At 47.7% G+C, this 18,268-nt stretch overlaps 1 long non-coding RNA gene across 1 annotated transcript in view; it reads right to left on the bottom strand.

The window, feature by feature from the left end:
- LOC116183995 (uncharacterized) overlaps positions 1-10,774 on the bottom strand; it is a 34,586-nt gene extending 23,812 nt beyond the window's left edge. Inside the window, exon 1 of the long non-coding RNA XR_004148713.3 lies at positions 9,551-10,774. This is a non-coding gene — a long non-coding RNA (uncharacterized LOC116183995). The remainder of the gene's footprint in view (positions 1-9,550) is intronic.
- Between the last annotated feature and the right edge of the window lie 7,494 nt (positions 10,775-18,268).

Below are 18,268 nucleotides of genomic sequence, written 5' to 3'. Positions count from 1 at the left end.
CAGTTCCCAGCCCGTGGCCGCGCTCGTGGCCGCTGGTGCCGAGGTGGGGCCGCGAGCACCGCGCGCAGCCGCCCGCGGAGCGCCGCGCTGGGGCGCGCACCTCTGCCCCTCGCCACCTCGGGGGGAAAAAAACAACCCAGGACTAGAAAAAAACAAGGACAGTCAGCAGTACTGGGAAAGGAAGAGCAGCGCTTTGATTTACATTGTCTTCGGGAAAGAAAAAAGGGGGGGGAAAAAAGGCAATGAAAAAATCCATCCCGGCCCTGAATCCCAAGCAGAGTTCTCGTCGTTTGTTTTTCTATTTACAACTTATTTTAAAACCGTTTTGCAAACTAGAAGAAGTTGATAAACCCCCGGGAGGTATTTGTATTTCCCCAGAGCCTCCTCACCCCGTCCTGGGGCTGCAGCCCGGAGCGATTTGGGAAGGGCGCAAGGAGAGCCTGCGGGAGCGAACCCTCCGCACATCAAACCAGTCATTGATTTATCGCTAATAATTCATTAGAAAGCAGCGTCAATTCCTTCCTTTGCAATACTTTTCGGGTTTCACGCGAGGCCAGGAAGGAACGGGAGGAACAGGCGATATCTCCCTCACGCTTGCATTTGTTTAGCCCACGAAAATTATCTTTTTCCCCCCGAAAAGAATCGACCTTTTCCTCTCCTGAATTTCTTTTTTTCATTTATTTCCCTTTTTATATTTTTTCCACGCTATGCCTACAAGCATGCAGGTAGTAAACGAATCAGGTAAAGGGGAGGAAACGGCCCATATTTATTTTGAAAACCTTCCTGGTGGAGGTTGTGGGTTCGGTACAAGGATCAGTTTGGCCTTAAATGCAAGTAACGCGGCGAGACTTCTGCTCCAAAGGCCTCTAAAAATGACAAGGAAAAAAAAGAAAAAAAAAAAAAAAGAAAATAGCCGATGCCTCCCTTTCCCAGCTGGATGTTGGGGATCGTTTAAATACCCCTTTTTCCCTTCGAGGGTCCATAATAAAAGCGGTGACAATGACACTGGTTTCCGCACAAGGAGGAATGTTTCGCTGCTTTAACATTGTTATTTTTGGCGGCGGGTGAGGCTCGGGGAAGGCGGCAGCACCCAACGCCGCTGCGCTCCCGCAGCTCCTACTGCGACACTGTATTAACTCCTAGTTAAGCCAGCAAATAATATTGTTCATTCATCTTTTTCAAAGTTGATTTATAGCAATCGACAGGTTAAAGCGTCATCTGACTTCATTACTTTTAAAAGCTGTCTATTTCAGAACTGTCACTTTTCATCACTTAAACCGAATAAACGGTTGAAGAAATGAATTGAGAGAGACTTGGAGATCGTGTTTATAATTCTTTGTCTCGACGTTAACATTCCTAATGACCTGACCTGCATGGGGAACCTGCGTGCTTAACGCCGAGATTAAAAACAATAATAAAATCAACATCAACCCACCAGCCTCCGAAAGTTACGGGGAAGGCAAGGAAGTGGGGACTGAGGAAGAGCAGGACAGAGATGCTGCACTCACACGGAGGAAGCATCATGTATGATCACACATGTGCCCACGCACAGAGATGTGGGAGTCAGCACTGGGTTCGCCGTAAATGATTCTCTCGTGTCCATTTCTTCCTCACACTCCTAGCGCGGCTGTTTAATATATGGGGGGGGGGGGGGGGGTGGCTTAGGGGGAAATAATAATAGTAATCATCATCATATTAAAAAAAAAAACATTAAAGGAAAGGTATCTCGGATCCTTTTAGCTCACTGAGTAATTTTCACACACTATTAAGACATTTCTTTAAAAGCGACAAGCGATCATCTCTGAGAAGGTTGCAGGTATCGTAGGGAAAGGATAGACTCATAAAGGAAAAAAAAATTCACGTTTTTTAGAGCCTTAAAAGAGTAAACAAAAAGAGAAATCTAAATCAGAGAAATGCACTCCTCAATGACAGCACGCGTCAAAGCTCTCAGGAGTTTCCCTGGCCACATAAAAACTGGCGGCTCCGTGTTTGCTGCCCATGCTGGGAATTCACCTTTGTGGGAGTTCTTCTCCCTGCGCCTCCAGGTTCCCGCAGCGTGTTTGGCTCTAGAAAACTATTGCCAATAACCTGCGTTTATTAATAAATCCGCGCCAGAGACGCTCCCAGGGGGCAGAGCTGGGGGAGAGGGGGAATTATTCTAAACAAAGCACACAGGTTGCTCCCCACCTTTGCTCTCTCTTAACGCCGGGCGCGTCAGTGCTAAAGTACGACTGACCACCCTAAAAACGGAGCAGAGGCGCCGGCACAGCCGGACCCCGCTCCGCGGCCGCGCAGGGATGCCCGCGGGGGCGTGCGGAGAGCACGGGTGCGGAAGGTGCGTGCTGCAGAGCACTGCAAGGGGACTCTCGGTGGGGTCAGCCCGCGGCGAGCCGCCACAGGGCGGGCTGGATTTTAATAAAAAAATAGATATTATAGGTTAAGAGGGTGCAATATTTTGGCTGGGTGACCCCGCTGCGCGCCCGCGGAGCGTCCGCGTCCCCCCGCGCCGCCTCCCGCCGCGCTCCCGAGCGCCACCTCGCTGCGCTGGGCGCTACTGCAGGCGCGCAGAGCCCGCGCACCTGCGGGGCCGCGCAGCGGGGCCGGCACCGGGACAAGCCCGGGACAGCACCGGGACAGCACCGGGACAGCACCGGGACAAGCCCGGGACAGCACCAGGACAGCACCGGGACAAGCCCGGGACAAGCACCGGGACAGCACCGGGACAAGCCCGGGACAAGCCCGGGACAGCACCGGGATAGCACCGGGACAAGCCCGGGACAGCACCGGGACAAGCACCGGGACAAGCCCGGGACAAGCCCGGGACAGCACCGGGACAAGCCCGGGACAAGCCCGGGACAGCACCGGGACAGCACCGGGACAGCACCGGGACAAGCCCGGGACAGCACCGGGACAAGCATCGGTACAGCACCGGGACAAGCACCGGGACAAGCCCGGGACAAGCCCGGGACAGCACCGGGACAAGCCCGGGACAAGCCCGGGACAAGCACCGGGACAAGCACCGGGACAGCACCGGGACTAGCCCGGGACAGCACCGGGACAGCACCGGGACAGCTCCGGGACTAGCCCGGGACAGCACCGGGACAGCACCGGGACTAGCCCGGGACAGCACCGGGACAGCTCCGGGACAGCACCGGCGGCACCGCCCCCGCGGAACTCCCGCGGCCAAGCCGCAAAAAGAACAGAAAGAGTTTTCTCGCTTTCTCGGCAACATTTTTCTTTTTTTTTTCTTTTTTTTTCTTTTTTCTTTTTTCTCTCTGCGCGGTGGTGCCTGACCTCGCAAGGAGATTGAGCTCGGAGCGCAAACTACTGTGATAGGATTGGACATTCTGTTAAAAACAGCAAAATCTTTCTGCCCGCTATGGCCCGAGTACTCAGGCAGCAATTTTTGCACCAAAAAAAAAAAAAAAATTATTAACTACTATTAACTACTATTAACTACTTTGTTTGAATCAAAATGATACTTAGAAGGCAGAGTAATTTCCTTATGGACCACGTACAACTTCTATTTCTCAAGATAATTTAACATTTTTTAATCTGTTTGTTTTCCCCAGGAAAAAAAAATAAATTAAATGGTAAAACCCCCAAACGCCAGAATTAGCTGATATAGTTTGAAATTCCCACGTCGCTTAAGGGAATAATCATGATAATAATGGAATAGGAAGCAGTGAATAATGCAATGTAAAGAAGATGATGAAAACGTAAAGTCTCGAAATAGTTTCAGCACTTGGAGGACCCATTTGGGAAATTATGAAAAAGAAAAAGGAAATAAAAAATAAGAAAGAGGAAGGCCCCTGCAGGCTCAGAATAGGGACAATGTCACATGCGCATTTCAAAGCACCCCGCGGATCTCTCCGCGGGCCGGCTCGCGGGCAGGTGGTGCGCGGGGAGGAGGATTTTGGGGGGATCCTTTTTGAGAAGGGAGCGGCGGCACAGGCAGGAAGGAAAGGAGAGTCCCCTTCTCCCAAGCTTTTGGTGGCTTTGGGTGACAGCGGAGGGCGGACATGCCCCGGCTCCTCTTCGCCCTCCCGTGTGCACAGAACTCCTGCCCAGCAGCACACACGGCAGTTGTTTAGCATGAAACGTGCTATTAAGCACTGATCAAGAGCATCCACATGTTATTCCGATAATGTAAAGAGCTATTAAGAGCCATTTGACTTTACCAGAAAGTAGCGAATATTAGTTAATGAGTAATGGAGAAAATAGAGAGGTGCGGGGCGGCGGGCCCCCGGCCGGCCCCAGCACAATTGGATTCTTTCAAAGAAAGCAGGAAAGAAGAGGGAAAATCGCTCTATTTTTTAATTCCGGCGAGAATTTCAAGCGGGAACAATATAACCCAACAGCTGCGACAGGTGGAAGAGAGATAATTGAGCAAAGGCTGCTTTTGACAATTAATATCGCGGGGAGATAATGTCCCCGGTCGGGGTTTGTTAAGAGCCCAGGGATGCAAAGAGACAGTGCGGGGGATGCAGCAACACTCAGAAAATATGAAAAACGCTCAGAATTACGGAAAAGGAGAAAAAATACACCAACAAAACAGGAGGGTGAAAAGATAGGGAAGAAATCCCCCCTGTCCAGTGCGGACAGTGGATCCCCCAGACTGAGAAATTGCCCGTCCTAACACTACCTTTTTTTAGTTTGGTTGGGATTTTTTTGGTGGTTTTATTTGTTTGGGTTTGGTTGGTTTTTTGTTGGTTTGGGTTTTTTTTGTTTTGTTTTGTTTTTTGTTTTTTGTTTTTTTTTTTGGTTGGTTGGGGTTTTTTGGGTGTTTTGTTTTTGGGGTTTTTTGGGTGTTTTTTTTAGGAAAGAGTGTTTCAGGTAGACAACTTAATGCCCGGAGTCTTTTTTTTTTTTTTTTAATGCTTTTATTGCTATTGCACTTCCTACCACAAGATGCAGAGCAAGTCAGCGGAGTTTGTATTACAACTATGTCATAATGTTTCACTGATGCAAAACATGTAGCCAGAGGGGGTTGCTAATGATTCCTGGATTAGAGAGAGGGAGAGCGAGAAGTGAGAAAGAGAAAACCTGGTTTCTTTTTTTTTTTTTTCCCCTTCTTCTTAAACTACGTAAAACCTGCCCATTAATAACCAGCCCTTGTGACATTTCAGTATCTCGCACAGACACGCGGACCTGCCATAAGCCTTTTAAACACCGCAAACGTTTTGCATATTCCACCTATTAATTATGTTTGCAGCCTATTAATTTCAGGAGGTTCTTTTCAAGAGAAGACAACTTCCAACTTTGTATCCGCGTGGGGGGCGGGATGCTCCAAGGGCTGGGGATTTCCGCTCGGGGTGAGCACCGCTTCAAAGTTACCCCACCACTGCCCCCCAAAATCTCTCCCCTCTGGCCGGGATATGTAAAATCTCTGTCCCGGCTGCTCCGGGTGCGGAGCGGCTCCTCTCGGGGCGGGCAGGTGCCTGGGGAGATGAGGAGAGGGGTGGGAAGGAGAAGATGTGGAGATTAAGGAGCACCCTGCCGAGATGCCACCCGGCGCTGCGGGGCTTTCCTCGCCCTCCTCCCGTGCTGGGCTCTAGGCCCGGTCGCAAAGGCTCTCCGGGGCAGGGTGGGAGCTTTGGGGGGAGGGATGGGACTCGAGAAGGGCGCAGAGCCCCCCTGCACGGTGAGCAGGGAGAGGTGGGGTTCGGGGCTCGGGATGCCCGTTCCCGGCCTCGTGGTCCTCGTTCCCCGCAGCCTCTCCAGCAAGGCTGCAGCTGGAAAAAATTTTCCCCATTTGATAAGATAGTTTTCTTTTGAATTTCTTCCCTTCTTTCTTTTTTTATTTTTTTTTTTATGTTTAAAAAAATTTTTCTCCTGAGAATGAACCTCTGCAACACGTGCAGGGAGCGACGGGCGCCCCGAGGAGCCGGGCAGCGCCCACACAGCTCGGGAACCTGGCGGGGGGACAGCTGCCACCTCCCCTGTCCCGGCCACCTCTATCCTTCCCGCAGGCTTCGGGGCGATGCTGGCCGCCGTCCTACTCCTCCTCCCCCCAGGGGCAGCCGCTCGCTCTGTCCCTCTCCTCGGAGTGACTCTTTGCCCTGTCCCATCCCTGTCCCCCGCTGGGGAGGGACCCGCGGGGCCAGGTGGGACCAAAGAGCCCGAGAGCTGCAGCACCCACGGGAAAAGGCAGAGGCGAGGAAAGGGTTCGGGTCATGGTTCCAGCTCCTGAGATGTGCCGGGCAGGCATGAGCTCTGCCCCTAAACCCCGCCTAAGCAGGACCCGCGGGCAGCTGCCAGCCCTGGAGCCCGACCCCGAGCCCGCGGTGCCAGCAGCCCCGGGCACCCCGCCGGGACGGGCAGGGCAGGAGCTGTCCGGCCCTTTCATCTCCGCATTTCGCTCCGAAGAGATGAAAAATAAAAAAGTTTCAAATGTGACCTACTTCCATCTCCCCCTCCCCCCTTCCCTTCAGATATTCACGTCATCTATTAAGGGAGGGTGGGGGGGAGAGAAGGGAGAAGCTAAATTTACGAGGTCTGGTGGGTTCTGGAGTCTGGGTGCTGGGAAACAGGTGTTGGCAGTTCGCTAGAGTGTCAGTCAACTTTTGGAGATGAAGTCATTAGGGAGGTAGTCTCCTCGGAACAATCTGGTGGTTTCAGTCGGAGTTAATTTATACCGAAAAAAAAAAAAAAGAGAGAGAGAGAGAGATGAGGGAAGAAAAAAAAAAAAAAAAAAAAGGAAAGAAAGGAAAAAATAAAAGAGCCTGTAGAAATACCGAAGGGGACAAACATAACGAGAACAGATTCACACTCCCACAGATTATGCCACTTGGAAGTCACATCCTGAGAAAAATAGCCGGCTCTCCACAGCGGCGGCGCGGGGCGGGCGGGGGCTGCGGCGGGGCTGGGAGGGCACAGCCGGGGGGAGAAGAGGTCCTGTCCCCTCCCCTGGCGCCCCGCACCTCCACCGCCTCCCTCCGGCTCCCAAGGCGACAACCGTCCGGGAGGGGACCGGCCCGGGTCACCTTCTGCCTGTGTCCCCCCCGGGGCTGGAAATTGCCGCTGACCCTGAACTGTTGGCGGCTGTCTGCGGAAAGGCCGGCGATCCGCGGGCCGAGACAAAAGGTTTCATGTGCACAAACATGAAAAAATCTCCTTCAGGCCTGAGCACGGCGCTGCTCGGAGCCGGGGCTGGCGGCCGCTCCGTGCCGGTGAGCCGGGGGGCGGCGGGGGGCGGCGGGGAAGGAGGGGGGCTCCGGCAAAGGCGTGGTGCGAGCCCTGCCTGCGAGGCATCGTGGCATATCATGTGCTTCAAAAGATTGGGGGGGGGGGGGGAGGAAAGGAATGATGCTCAGATCCCATCGCCCACCCCCCTTTGCAGTTGGGTGACAAATCACCTCCGTTGTATCAACCACTTGTTTCTTTTAGTATCGCGGGGAAAGATTTCATTAATGCTCCTCCAGCTCCCCTTTCCCCCCCCCCCCTCCCCTCCCCTCCCTCCAAATCTATTTTCTTGCTCAGAGTGTGTCTTCTAATCATAATTAAAATCGTCTCATATACATCGGCGTCTCTTGTGTGCATATTGAATTGCAGGTGACTGGGCGGAATGTTATTTCACTCGTGTCTCTCATTTTTACATTTACACTCGCACGAAAACCACCACCACCACCACAACAACAACAACAAGGGAGGGGGAGGTGGGGGCAAAAGGAAAGAAGCAAAAAGCCCACCACGTCCCCGGCCGCGGACAAGGTGCACTGTGAGCAGCGATAGAAAGGCGATAGTCACGATCGATGCTTTTCCAGGCAGCCGCCAGGTTCAACCCCACGGCCAGCCCGCTACTTCACTTAATATAATTCAGATTAAAACTGAAGTGCTGGCGGAGGGAGCGGCTGTCGCTGGGTCGCAAGGACAGCAGCGGGATCTGCTGCCCCGGCTCAGGGGTCACTTCTATTCAGCGATTTCCACCTTATTTCCTATATCCTGCTCTTTAGGCGCGGGCTGCGCATCTGCGCGGCGGTGCGCGTAGGTGCCGCTCTGGCACTGGGCAGAAAGCTCACCCAGATGACCTTTTTCCTTTTTTTTTTTTTTTTTTTTTCCCTTAAAAGCAGAGAAAGATGATCTCTGGGCCGTTATTTACAGCCACGTAATTAAGTCAATATGATGGTCTCGAAGCAGAATCCCAGTCCCACTCGCGGTGGAGCGAGAGGGGCTGAAGCCAAGTTTATTGTCTATCACTTCAAGGGATGGGGGTTAATTGAAGCGCTAGTGGTATTATTTCTCTGCGTCCGAGGCCACAAGCAAAGCACAGCCCGAAGTGCCGGGTGTTTATTCCAGGCGGTATGACAGTCTGGATGCACGGCGAGGAGAGTGTGGGAGAGTTCAGGCGAGGGCTGAGCCAGCCCCGAAAGCAGGGCTGAGCCCTGTGTCTTCTTTTTCTTCCAAGCTTATCAGGGTTTATCATTCGTTTCTTTTGCTTTACTGATTTTTTTTTCCCCTTTTTTTTCTTTTTTTTTTTTTCCTTAACCAAACAGATACGCTTTTCTCATTTAATTTCCCGACACCGTATTCAGCCTCTGCACTTTAAAGTCCTCTGAGCGATAGGTCCACGTTTATACCTCCTCTGGAGCAAGTGCAAAATACACTTCAGCTCAAGGGCTGGAGAAAATCCTTCTCCACAAGCAGAAGCTCTGCTGAGCAGCCTGGTGCTGCTGATTATATAGTGCAACTTGAAATGATCTCAGCCGGTGGAATATTAATCAAATCAATCAGGGTTGACAAATGAGAAATATTTGAGGGAAGGTGGTAATTTACAACTTTGTTATTAGTTAAGAATCTCCCGCCTTGTAAGAGTAATTAATAACTCCTGGATGGGAACAATTTGGAGACGGCAAGAAGACAGCGTCTTGAAACAAAACAGGATAAAGAGAGGGGTTGAGAAGTGAACTGCGCCTCCGTGGAAGAGAAATTGCAAATGATTTTTTAAAAGATGTCTACGGGGGCACTATATATATAATATGTACATAATGTATACACAAGTATAAATATGGAATAATCAGGCGAGCGAGCGAGGGAGACTGGACAGGAGACAAATACTGAAAAAAATAAATCAAAACATTGATTCTCGTGGTCACATCTCCCATCCAACGATTAGATGAAACGCTGGGTTTCAAAGTACTTCAAAGAAATGATCCCCAAAATGCAAAAGTGCAAGGCAGAAACCAAAGGAGTGAGTCCGGAGTGACTTGAGAAATGTATTTTTCCCTCTCTCTCCCGTTCACCCACACTCCCCCTCTCCCATGCCTGATAAATGTGAAGACCCCTTTTTTCCCCAACTCCCGCTCAGATGGGAAAACTCAATTGTCTGCAATGTTTATAGTGTTAACCCTACTTATCTACAGAACCCTCCCCTCCCCACCCCTCCTTTTTCACTTTCCATAGACACACATTGATTATTAGACTGTATGGACCCCCCTCCTTTTCCACAACCCCACCCTCAACAACTGACCAAAATAATGACTTGTTGGAAAACTATAAATCATTTTCGTGTTTCAATCCCTGAAGACTCTATTTAAGTAAATAGGCTTACTGTGAAACAATGCATAGATCCAAGTCCTTCTCCGGATTGCTTCCAAATGCTGCCATCTCCAAAACTTTTATTTACAAGAGAAGAAGAGGAAGAAGAAGGAGGGGAAGGTAAAAAAAAAAAAAAAAAGAAAAGAAAAAAAAGGAAAAAAAAACAACCCAAACTTTGGCAAACTTTATCTCTTCTTTATTATAAGCTTCAGCCTCGCCTTGGTAAGCCCCAGCCTGTTCTACAAAAGGTGGCTAGAGATTGAGATTTATTGGTTTCCAAATGAAAAGATTCATTCGATATAAGAGGTTAACTCAAAGTTCCTTAAACCGTGACTAGCATTGGCAAGGAGCTTTGCCTAGTCAGCACAAAGGCAGTTCAAAGAAACCTTTAAAAATACACACAGATATACATACACACAAACACACTCTCACACTTTAGCCTCAACTGCAATTTTCTTTTCATTTTTGTTTCTTTCTGCCATTACAAAGCCCTGAGCCTCTTTGTAGGTAGCTGGAGGTTTTTTCTTTTTTTTTTTACTTTTTTTTTTTTTTTTCTCCAAGCTGAACTTTGCCATTTTGGTGTTGACCAACCCCCTTTTCTTTTGCACCAGTGAATGAAAAGACTCGGTGGAAAAAAAAAAAAAGAAAAAAGGAAAAAAAAAGAAAAAAAAAAGATTAAGAAGTAAACGGGGTGAACAACAACAACAAAAAAATCTTTCTAATTTATAGCGAGCAGAACAACGTTTAAAAAATAATACAACCCCAAATCCATACAAAGCGGGGGGGGGGGGGGGGGTCAGGCAAGGTGACACGGGAGAGAAAAGCCGCCGGGGTGCTCGGAGCGGGTTTTGGGGGGCTGGCAGCACACATGTCCCGTGTCCGTCTGTCCGGCTGTGTGTCCGCCCTGAGCCGCACACAGCGGCTGCGGCTGGAGGCTCCGTCCTGCGTGTGCAGCCTGAGCTATGGAAATGGTAATGAGGGAAAATTAACCCGGCCGTTTGTTACATTGCACAGAGATCAATGCCTGACCCGGGGCTGAAGGATAGCTTACTGCTGCAGGAAAGATATGAGATAATCGCTCTGAAACACGCTGCTGCCGGGGACAAACAGGCTGATATTACCCATTTGAATATCAGTGATAAATAATAATAACAATAAATAATAACAATAGATAACAACAATTAATAATAATAAAATATAATATAATAAAATGATAAAATGATGAAATGAAATGAAATGAAATGAAATGAAATGAAATGAAATGAAATGAAAAGAAATGAAAATAATAATAATAATAATAATAATAATAATAATAATAATAATAATATCGACAAGAGGAAGGTCTCGCCAGAGCGTGCGAGGAGCTGGAGAGCGGAAGGTGCGCGGAGCTGTCCCGGGGGAGGCTGCGGAGCTCCCGGCCCGCCCGGCCCCGGCCCCGGCGCTCCCCGGGGCTGCCACGTCCCCGCACCGGGATCCCAACGGGAACCCCGGGGCTGCGGGAGGCTTGCGGGGATATTAGAGCGAGGAGAAGCTGACCTTTTTGGGATTTAATGGGGTTTTTTTTCAGTGACACCTCGAAATAAAACATGAGAAGATGAAGGGGTTGGACAAATTCAGCTGGAGGACAGAGACTGAGCTGCTGTCTAAAAAGCAGCCAGCGGAGGCTAATGAGACCTTTGGGGTAGGAAAAGTGTACTTTTTTTTTTTTTTTTTTTTTTTAGTAAGACATCAGTAAACCCACAAAATTGAAAATAGTAGCAGTGAAAAATGAATCATCCTCCTATAAAGGGACTAGGAAACACAAAACAGCAGCGGGGAGGGGGTGTCTATCAGGCGTGGAACATAATAAAAATATATATTTTTAAAGGCAGCTGAGGAAGGTGGCATGGTTCTGAAAACATGCTTCTTGCCATGTTTCAGAAGACAATATGGGCAGTGTGATGTGCTCTGACCTGCCTCCTATTGTACAAGTTCGCCATTGGCTTCAGCGAGGGAAAGCTCGAGTTTTATCTGAATAAAGTCCAGCAAACTTTGCTGGATAGCAGCCCTTCCTCTCACTGCTCCTTTGAGCTTCACGCAGTGGCAGTACAAAAATTAGTTTGGGTGTCAATGTCTCTTTTAAGGCTTTATCCTCAAGATATTTTGCATATGCTTTTGTCAGAGTTTATTATTAATAATATTATTGTTGTTGTTTTTGTTGTTATTATTTACTTTAGTGAGGTTTAATTTTTTTTTTTTAGCTTCTTTTTGAGGCTAAGTGAAAGTGTCTGCCGAGAGGATGAAATTTGAGGTCACTGTACAGCTAATTTCCAGGGGTCGTTCACTAATAACGACGCAGGAGATAAGGCAGAAACTTGTTGGCTGACATTAGATTCTGCAGGAAGGAAAACCTGCGAGTGGAATCCATTACATCTGCAGCGCGGGACGACTTTCTTGTCCAGAAAAATAAACGTTTCAAAGAATAGGGAGGGACAATGCTGTCCAAGGAAGAAACGGGAGGCGCTGGGGTGATTTGGGATGCCCGGAGCCCTGCAGAGGATGGGAACAGCCCCGCTCCCACCGCCAACCCCAGGCAGCAGAAAAATGGTCTGAAAAAGGCTCTGGGGCAAGGCAAAAAAATATTGGAGAAGGATGGAAAATCGCACTTAAGATGACTAAACAGTTTGTGATCAAGGGGAGAGAGCGGCTGGTGAAGCCGCTTTCAAAATTAGGATTATCTTTAAACCTGGGAATTAAGAGTGGCTGAATGTGGCTTCGCCTGCGGGGCGGGAGTTTGTGGGGAGCGAAGGATAAAGTTTTAACCCTCGTACCTGGCCAATAGAAATAATCACGGGAATGGTTAAAAAGCCGCTGGGAAGTACCAAACGGAAAAACAAACAAACAAACAAGCAAAACCAAATTGTGAAACTTCCCCGAAAGCTCGAAAGGGCACGAAAAAGGGGATTGGGCAGGGGAGGGGAGGTGGAAAAAAGGGAGAGAAAAATGATTCTGTGATGCCTGGATATTCCGACAGGAATGAATGAAAAATGAGAAAGCGGAGAAGAGATTCTGCGCAGCTATATGGCAGGGACTTAAAAATTACATCTGGAGCGGAGCTGTCTGGCAAGTCGTTCTTGCTCTTTGATATCATATATATATATATATATATATATACGTATTAGCAACAAGTATTCAACGATCTAAACTAATTGATTCTGAAGTTTCCTGGAATTTGTCCAAACAGCAATATACTTTTAATTGTACATTGCTTAAAACTCCATTTCTCGAACAGTGTGAAACAAGTCATAAAAGTCATAAGGCGTATCACTGTTTTTTCCCCGCACATACTCGTCCAACACCCTCAATTCTCTTCTGATGAATTTGAAGAGGTGCAAAAATAATTTCGAGGACATGTAACTACACCATTACAGACACCTGGAAATTGGTAATCCATTTAAACTTATTGAGAAGGCACTTCTGATTTTAAGTTTTAGTGGGAAAAGAAAAAAAAAAAAAATTAAGACACCTTCTCAACAATTTCTACTTACCCACGAGCAAGAAAGGTTTCGAAATCTAATTTTAAACCCGAGCACTAATGTTCCACTTGGGCTAATGAGGTAGAACTGGGTTACTGTGCAAAGTATTGGGGTGGAGATAAAAAGGCCTGTAAAGTTTATATACATTTCTGTTTTGCTCATCCCGCCCTTGGAAACGCAGCCAGCAGCATCCCCAGCTAATCAGGCAGAACCAACCTCAGCAAGCGAACTTTTGTTTTTCAATTAACGACACTATATTTTCAGCATTAGAGGCCATGGCTATAAATATCTGACTATTTCTCTTAAAAAAAAAAAAATTACAACAGAAGACTGACTGCCCCCTCCCCCCCCTTTCCCTGCACACCCACACTTTTCGTGTCTAAAATTAGCAGGGAAACTATGCGATGGAGCTAAAGGCAGCGAGGCTTCATTAGCTGCTGCAAAGGCTTGGCTTGGAGCTGGGGCCGGAGCTGCAGCCATCAAAGGAAGCCAAACTGCATCTTTGCAGATCATTTTGGCGCTTCAGAGAGCGATTCAGGCTGGAAATCGGTAAAATCCACGCAAACCTTTCTCCTCTCGCTACTAGGCACCCTTTGACACAGTTGTATTGAAGTTGGGGCTGGAAGGTCCTTGGAGGTCTCCGAGTGTGACAGTACTTAGAATAGCGGGTAGATGGCACAATTTTCTAACATTTAGAGAGAAGAACCCACGCTGGGAGCAATAAGTCCATTTAAAAGCCCTTTATTTAAAAGGAACAAAGATAACTGACAAACAAAGTACAGAGACATCTCAATGAAATTTCTAGAGAAGAATAAAAAACTCTCTGCAAAGGAAAACACGAATTCTCTGGTTTATTTATTGTTGTTTTAAGTACAATACCGAAATGAAATTAAATTAAAATGTAGATGTATCTAACAAGCTCCGAGAACTGAGGATATTTAAATCAGGGATCCAGGATAGTAAGATACGAGCAGCTATTTGAAAGGAAAGAAATTCAGAAAATAGGGGTAATGTTTCAGAGTGAACACAGCCCTCGCATGCCCGTTGTTTAAAGGGCTCCATCACATCAGCACATGCAATTTTTTTTTCCAAGGCGAATCGGAGAAAGATGTGGTCAAGGGTGTGTGTGCGTGGGGGGGAGGGGGGGGAATAAAACCAGGGAAGAAGGGGGAGGGGGGAGAAATCTGAGGTTAGGAGCTACTTTCTAGGAAAGGGAAATAATCTTAAGGGCGCTATGTGGCTGCATTTCAGTAATTTTTTTTTTTTTTGACAGTGCTTGAATCCAACAATGAATGGTGCTTCTTTCTGAGTTCATTCCTTTTACACGCATGCAGGGTATTGGGTAGGGTTCAAAGCAAAGGCTAAGAAAAAGGAGAGAGAAATTTCAGCAGAGGTAGGCAGCATCTCTGAGAGGTGGTGTGGCTCCTGAGCCGCTCACAAGCATTTATGAAGCGACACGCAGATAATTCAAGGACAATTCCCCCCCCCCCCACCTTTATTATTCATCTTGGACTTCGAAACTCGACGGGTTTTGATACCGAATACACGTATGTTCGATATTTTGGGGCTGAAGGCAAAAAAAACCCCGTGAAAGTAGGGGGGAGAAGGGAGAGGGTGATGCCGAGAAATTAGGCATTGATCCGGGTTTGATCGAGTCTGGGAGCTTCCACCAGCAATAAGCAGGCAAACACTCCCAAAACAGAGACCAACACACGCTCCCAGCTCCACTGATTATGTTAAAAAGGAGGGAAATAAAAGGAGGACGGGTGAGAAAAGAGAAAAAAAAAATAAAAAGCGAAGGGGGAAAGAGGCAATAAGCTGTATGTTCCCTCGAATCTGTGGTGCTGTAAAGAAATCAGTTTCCGTATAAATGATTGTATTTGGGTGGGTGCTTTTCCGACTTATTTGTTGAGTAAATCTCTCTCACCGCGCTGAAGGCGAATCCCTGTTGATAAATCCATCATTACCGTTTGGATACAGGGAGACAGCAGCGCCACTAAATTTATCTTACATTTGTAGCGCTTTAATAGACATTTATTAAATGCTTTCAGAGAGAGACATGGGGCGCCTGATTACATCCTAGTTATAGACAGAACATAAAGACACACGTTAACAGCAATTTACAAGAAGGAGGGGGGAAAAAAAAAAGAATAAAGGAAAGAAAACAAAAGAAAAGGCAAAGTTTGGGAGTGAAGCTGCTGGGAACCAGGCAGCGTGCGCCTCTCCGTATGGCCGCTAAATACCAGCTTTTTTCTCCTGCATTTCTGGGAATATTAATCGTGGCCTAGAGATGAGTGTGCATGTCTCCATATAGAGTAAGAGCCATGCACTCGCACACGCAGATGCGCGCGAATGGATCAAACAAGGCGACGCAGATTTCTGTTCCATTCCCCAACACACAAGAATACAGGAGAGCATTTACAATAGATTCATCGCCCTCTTCCACACTCGCCCTCCACCCCCTTACCCCTCTTACACCCCCCCCGCCACCCCCCCGCCAGCTTTTAACTCTAATTTCAATCTTCTTCAACTGGAGAATCTCCAGGGACCTGGGCAAACTTGTGTAAAATAGTTAAACCAAGCGTGTTTCAAAGAGGATTGCTGAGTTCCTCTTCCTGCCTTAATAAACCGAAAGGCCCAGTTCAAAGAAAACACGCTGGAATCAAAATTCAAAATATCTCACGACTCGCACGGATGGAGCAGGCTCCGAGCGATGGATACGGCTTCGTGCGTTGGTGGTCATGTAGTGACAAACATTTCACCCTCTTTTTTTTTTTGTGTATGGAAACCCTTCCTTTGGGCTTTTTCTCCATTTCTTAAATATATATATATATTTAAAACCTTTTTATTTGCTTTCAAACCCCTTTCTTTTAGCGTCTCTCAGGTACATGTCTAAAGCCACCTCTCGCTTTTATAAAGTGAACCCGCTCCTGCAGAGATCCGATCAAATTCGGGTTCACGCCGCTCACTGCCCTCCTCTCCCCAGCGCGCCCGCACCGCGGAGCCTCTGCCTCTGGACCAATGATTTATACACATATAGATAGATTTATTTTGTTTCCGGGCGTCTCGCAAGGCTCGCCTCCGCGTTACCTTCCCACCACCCGAGTCACTCCAAGGGCAGCATCGCCCGGATAACACATGGAGCTCGGAGCTTCTCCTCCTCTAACACCGCGTGGGTCGCCTTTCACCGGGGACAGGGACACACACACACACACACACACACACACACACACACAGAGACATCCGCACAAGCACTGAGCTGATCCCTGCACCTCCAGGAAAATAAATAAATAAATAAATAGCCACCACGCGAAACCTTCCCTCCACCTCTGCCCTTCTGCGAGAACACTTCTTCTATCTAAAAGTTTCCGAAAGAAAATAAATACAAGTGACACAGTGGTGGGGGAAAGCTCATTAGTTCGTTGTCCAAGTCTAATAAAAGAACAGAAGTGCAAATTATAGAGTTCAGCTTCAACACACGCTCTGTCAACTAAAATCAACCGAGTGCAGCCTTGATTCAAATAGCTGCGAAGTTGGTCCGCAATTCAAAACCACCTTCCCCCTCTTCCCTTCCCCTTCCCACCTCCACCCTCCGCCCTGCCGCAGGGACATTTGGTTGGAAAAATATTGTTCCAAGGAAGGTAATGATAAAGCTTAACATTAGGAAGAGGAGTGCGCAAACTCATTTCCCCATCGGTAATCCCAATAAAAGGAACGTGGTGCTTCGCTGGGAAGGGCTGGGACGGGGGCTGCGTGTGTGTGAGGATGAGGGGGGAGGAGGAGGGACAGGACTCCTGAAATAACATCTTCTTTCCAGCAAGGTAGAAGAAGAAACGGCCCCTTTGTTTTGATAATTAGCTAAGCCCAAACTAGGAAAGCAGATGTGTTTGCTTAGCTAATCATAAGACAAGTTTCTTTCAAAGAACTTCATTGAGCGATGGCAATTCTGAAGGAAGGAGAAGGATTTTATTTTCCTCTCTCCCTTGCCTCCCACCCCCTCTATTTTTATTATTTTTTTCCCCTATACTTCTAATATGATAGAAACGCTTCCGATTACCTAGATGGGAAGAAAGCAAACCCTCTTCATCATAGCACCGGGCTCGCCCCCGGAGCAGCGCAGCCACCTCGGGCTCTCCCTGCTGCACGTTACCAGCCAGATCTGTTGACATTTTACGTGGGGTGGGGGGGGGGGGGGATGGGTAGAGAGAGGGGAGGAAAAAAAGAGAAGTGGGAAAAATAAAGTTTTAATGACATGTATGACATATTAAATTAGGCAGTTTTACAATTGGGTTTGAATGCGATGCTAACTGATTACAACTGTGTTATCAAAAGGGTGATAAGATTTATAACTTCGCCAGCACAAGCCTCTCCTCTTAATGACAATAGATGTTCAATAGCAGAAATCTGGTTTCTATTTCCCAAGAAGAGACGCTGTGTGTCTCCGTTGCCCCTTTATTACCGCAGGATTCAAGATCCTCTCTAAAACAGCTCGGCACTTGGAAATCCACAGGCCAGGAATACCTTTATGGTCCCTATTAACTACTGTGTTATTTACACTTTCGCTGGTGCTTCTCACTCAATACCCCTATCACATACGGGGGGATAAGACAGCCTCTCTCCTTGCCTTTCGCTGCCTGTTTTGGGTTTATATTTTGCATTTCTTTGCTTTACAAAAGGTGGGGGTGGGGGGGGGGGAAGGGGAGAAGGGGGAAAGGAAAAAAAAAAACAACCCCACAGCTCTGTCCCTTACACCCTTCTCCTCCCCAGCTCCCTAAACCAACACATTAAGCAAACTTTAAAAACTGGGTTCCTATTACAAAGCAGCGCCCAGGACTAACTGCTTTAAAATTACTGCATAATTAGATTTAGTTGAATTTCACCATTAATTAGGCAGCCGCACTGCGGGGAGCCTTTGAAATCTGAGAAAATGGGAAAAATCATCTGAAGCACGTTTTTTAAACCCAACTTCAATAAATCCTGACAAGGCCTGCATTTCTCCGTGTATCTCTTTCCATTCTACAAAGCAAAGCGAAGCGAGCGCGATCCCCAGGACCCACTAAAGTTTTAATTAAAAAAAAAAAAAAAAAAAAAAAAAAGAGGCGAAAGAAATAAAAATAAAACCCATCTCCATTCCCACATCCCGCTCCTTATCAACGGCGGTTGCGGAGCGCCTCGAAACATCCCATTTTCTCCTTGCCTTCTCCTCGCTATCACCG

Source organism: Lonchura striata, chromosome 10 (genome assembly GCF_050655825.1).
Source record: "Lonchura striata isolate lonStrDom1 chromosome 10, ASM5065582v1, whole genome shotgun sequence".
In the NCBI taxonomy this organism is placed as follows: Eukaryota; Metazoa; Chordata; class Aves; order Passeriformes; family Estrildidae; genus Lonchura; species Lonchura striata.
This window is presented reverse-complemented; position numbering and strand designations above follow the sequence as displayed.